This window comes from Stegastes partitus, unplaced genomic scaffold, assembly GCF_000690725.1.
Source record: "Stegastes partitus isolate 25-593 unplaced genomic scaffold, Stegastes_partitus-1.0.2 Scaffold1710, whole genome shotgun sequence".
Taxonomy (NCBI): domain Eukaryota; kingdom Metazoa; phylum Chordata; class Actinopteri; family Pomacentridae; genus Stegastes; species Stegastes partitus.
The window spans coordinates 69,802-74,054 of NW_007579441.1; the positions used below are offsets into that span (position 1 = coordinate 69,802).

Genomic DNA, 4,253 nt, shown 5'->3' on the forward strand with positions numbered 1-4,253 from the left:
TCAGAGACCCAGTGGCCGTGATCGTATAGTGGTTAGTACTCTGCGTTGTGGCCGCAGCAACCCCGGTTCGAATCCGGGTCACGGCAGAACCTGTTCACTTTTGTGTATTAACAAAGAAGCTGTCAGGGAAAACCAAAGGGACAGATGATGGATGCTGTCTTACTGCAGAGAGCCAAGAGGGAGCAGCTGAGGAGGAAAAGTGTTCTTGGTGTCACAGAAAAACTGGAGAACCAGCAGATCACTGAGGAGGACCTGGACCTGCACTGCAGAAGGTGGAGAAGAGGGTAGGAGCAGACCATCATCATGATTAAAGAGTTGCTGAATGAGCTGATGGGTGTGAAGGACATAGATCTTCTTGGTGTCCCTCTCTTGGACCAGGAGAGGATGCAGCACATTAGCATAGTCCTGAACCGGCACGCAGATCCAACCAGGTTTGGAATCCAAACTAACCGATAACAAGTCTGTAGGGCTAGTGGCGCAATGGATAACGCGTCTGACTACGGATCAGAAGATTCTAGGTTCGACTCCTGGCTAGCTCGATGAATCTTTAGCTTTACTTCTGTGCAGTGTCGCCCTCAACTTACTGTCCATTACAAAAACTAAAATGGATAAAATGAGCTGCATAATAGCTTGCTGTTGTCCACATGTGCTATAATCTGACAGAAACAACTGTTTCACAAAGTTAAACTTAAAATAATTGTTGCTGAACACGTTCCAGCCTCTGCTTTATCGTACATAGTTTGAAACACGCTCGGTCAGGAATCATTTTAATCTTAATCAAAATTTTATGAAGCTCATGGTGACATCCTCAAATTTGTCCCAAATAGATTATTTTCACTCTTATCATTTTCACTCAAAAGATATCTTTTCTGGAGGACAGACAGCAGAGCTGGATAAGTCATCTGTGGAAGTCTGGTTGTGAAACGTATCATTGAAAATAATTTGATTCCAGTTCAAAACTGTCAAACCCTGTCAAGATTCATACGATTATGTTTGCTGCTAAACATGCTCCAGCCTCACTTTAAAACACTTTGTATGAGGCAAAGTCTGGCTTTGACTCCTGTTGAGCTCCAAAGATTGTCCCATGTGCTACACTTGAGCATTACTTCTCTACTTAGAGGATATTCCAGGAAAATGACATCAAAGTCACTGTTTGGTGAAATATAACAGGATGTGTGTCCTCTTAGTCCTTTGAGAGCGGATTGTTTTGTAAAGACACATTTACAAATGTACAAATAACTGAATAGCTTGTTGGTCAATTCATTTTCCCACATGTCTGACACACACTCTCTGTGAATCACCTCTAAAGTTGGTGTTTGTCAACGTACTCGAGGAAAATCCAAAACACCTAAAAAAGGAAAAAGGAGTTCTGCAAACACATCAGAGATCACAGAGTTCTGGTTGATCCGTATACAAACACAGAGCTTTGTGGAAATGAGGCGTCAGACGTGACATATCATCCTTCTGATAGAAGCGTTAGGGTCAGAGCTGCTCTGTTAGCTGAGACTCTTTTCAACATGTTGCAGGTCTGTCTGCTGATGGTTGAAGAGATCTGACTACAAAAACTGTCCTATCATAACATGGTTTCTTAGTTATTATTAATTTAGTAAGTTTTAAAAGTTGTACACAAGTCTCCAGGTTGACAGTTTCCTGGACACTAATATTAAACACAACAGGAGGAAAATCCATCAATTTAAGACAGAAACAAAAGAATAATTTGATAATCAGAGCTCACAGCATGCCATCACCACAGCAAGGGATTTAAAGACCCAGTGGCCGTGATCGTATAGTGGTTCGTACTCTGCGTTGTGGCCGCAGCAACCCCGGTTCGAATCCGGGTCACGGCAAATCCAGTTGACTTTTGTGTGTGGATATTTAACCAAGAAGCTGTCAGGAAATGGAAGTTTGGCTTCATATCTCCAGGTTTATGCAGCGGCTGGCATCAGGGTGTACAAATGAAGCACACAAGGTCTCTGGTACCATCACAAGGAGGACCTGGACCTGCACTGCAGAAGGTGGACAAGAGGAGCACATGTGATGTCATCAAGTCCGCTGCTCAATTGAATATTGTGAAGCCAAGACAATGGAAACACGAAACCAGAAGCTATGACAATGGAGATCAACGAAAATGCAAGTGAGTCCACTGACAAAGGACAAAATCCAGAATCCACAGTGGGACCTTCATCAGGGTCCCAACTTCCAACAAAACAGTGGAGTGTACATCCATGGACACACTGAGGAGCCTGCAGTGTATTACTAAACTGGACAAACTGTGGAGCACTGGCGTTTTAAGAGACCCTATAATCCACCCAAGGAGGAGTTGTATATTCAACATCTGAATGAGGAGAATAAAAATGTCAAAACTGAGCTCAGAGTGGACCAGATGTCAAAAAAAACTGTATTGTAACAGATTGACAACTGCTAGCAACAGGGCCTGGGAGTAAAGACACAAATATGAAAACACAAATGCTTCATAAACAGAAGTGGCAAAAGTCATAAATGCCACAGAAGATAAGATCCCAAGTTACAAGATGCAACAAGAGCTCCATCAGCAGCTCCTGTAAGCTCAAGAAGATCTAGACAAGCAGGCTGCCAAACATCAGGAAGAAGAAGGACTCTGCAAAGAAAATGTGCAGCTTAAAGCCCAGATCATGGAGCACCACAACAAGGACATGAGCTGCAGCACAAGTGAACAGCCAAGAGAAGAAGAGGAGACTGTCAACTCAGCAGACTGTTGATGAAACAGAAGAAAAAGAATCCATCGCAGAGACAGAGATGGACACACCTGAAATCAAAGACATGTCTGAGTTAGAGAAAAATAAAAAACAAAGAATAAGAGGTGTTGGCTGTTGAGGTTGTTCAGCAAATCTGGATCATTTCTAGGGCTGGACCCGAACATTTGAAAATCTGAACATTCAGTCGTTGTGGTGGTGGTATGGTGATCAGACAAAATGCACAACACAATGATCTTCTTACTTTCTAAAGGACTGTTAGCAAAACTGTTTAAGTCGGAGCTCATTGAATACCATGGCTTGGCACCATCTCTCGTCCCCATAGCATACAGACATATGTGAGGAAAAAAAAACATTCATGTATGCTGTGTTCTGAGCCTCGTTGGCGCAGTAGGCAGTGCGTCAGTCTCATAATCTGAAGGTCGTGAGTTCGAGCCTCACACGGGGCACATGTTTTGATGCTGGCATCTTTCGCCTTCTGCCATATTGCTTTAAACATTGTCAATCTAATGAAATTGCAGAAAAGTCTCAACCAAACTATCACAGTCACAAGCAAATGCTCCCAAGAAAGCAGAGAGGCAGCAGAAACACCAATTTTAAAAGGCTGCAAGTTGTTGAAGCAAATTCTCGCACAACTTGGATGATGTTAATGTCATATGCAGCTCTTATGTGCATGTTTTTGTGATTAACAGGGAGAAGTGCAGGAAGATGAGAAACATCCCACACATGTTCAGCTAGAGCTTTGTCGAGCTAGCCAGGAGTCGAACCTAGAATCTTCTGATCCGTAGTCAGACGCGTTATCCATTGCGCCACTAGCCCTATGCAACCACCATTACAATGGAGCCTCCATCATCATGTAAATAGTCATTGGAGGTGTGTGATCAAATGGTTGGTATAATGAGAGGCCTTGAACAGAAAAATATGCTTGACTTAACCTTTTTTAAATGATATGTAAACACACAAAAGTCAACTGGGTTTGCCGTGAACTGGATTCAAACCGGGGTTGCTGCGGCCACAACGCAGAGTACTAACCACTACACAATCACGGCCACTGGATCTCTTTAGCCCCTGCTGTGGTGATGGCATTGTGTGAGCTCTTATTTTTTTGTTTCTGTTGAAATTGATGGTTTTTCCCTGGTTCTGGTGTGTTCCCCTTTTTTCTCACCTCAGCAGGCTTGTGGTGAGATACATTAAATGTTAGTGTCTGCTTGGTTCCATCCCTCGTCCCCATGGCTTAGAAAAATCAGACCCAGCCATTCTCCACTGATGGATCAAACTAACTCCCTCCATGTCACATGCTAGTTTGCAAATCAAGATACAATGGAACTGTATTCTGTGGTCAATGTCCACCTGGAAGACAATGCTGTGGCTTTGAGGTTTGGATTAGAGGGGGGAGGCCACCCTTTTTTACAGTCTGTCAGCTTCCTGACCAAGAGAGAGCAGAGAGAGGAGCCTGAAATTATTCTGAGGTGAAAGCGGTTAAACTTGAATTGTTCTTTAAAGAGGTCTCATCGGCTCTAC

The 4,253-nt window shown here is 43.3% G+C and overlaps 5 non-coding genes across 5 annotated transcripts; 4 read left to right on the forward strand and 1 right to left on the reverse strand.

Annotated features, from left to right (window-relative positions):
• The first annotated feature begins 14 nt into the window (after positions 1–14).
• trnah-gug (transfer RNA histidine(anticodon GUG)) lies at positions 15–86 on the forward strand. The gene has a single exon. It is a non-coding gene; the product is annotated as a tRNA-His (tRNA).
• A 380-nt stretch (positions 87–466) lies between these two features.
• On the forward strand, positions 467–539 carry trnar-acg (transfer RNA arginine (anticodon ACG)). The gene has a single exon. It is a non-coding gene; the product is annotated as a tRNA-Arg (tRNA).
• A 1,236-nt stretch (positions 540–1,775) lies between these two features.
• On the forward strand, positions 1,776–1,847 carry trnah-gug (transfer RNA histidine(anticodon GUG)). The gene has a single exon. It is a non-coding gene; the product is annotated as a tRNA-His (tRNA).
• Positions 1,848–3,108: 1,261 nt separating this feature from the next.
• trnam-cau (transfer RNA methionine (anticodon CAU)) lies at positions 3,109–3,181 on the forward strand. Its single transcript has one exon. It is a non-coding gene; the product is annotated as a tRNA-Met (tRNA).
• Positions 3,182–3,478: 297 nt separating this feature from the next.
• trnar-acg (transfer RNA arginine (anticodon ACG)) lies at positions 3,479–3,551 on the reverse strand. Its single transcript has one exon. It is a non-coding gene; the product is annotated as a tRNA-Arg (tRNA).
• Positions 3,552–4,253: the final 702 nt, after the last annotated feature.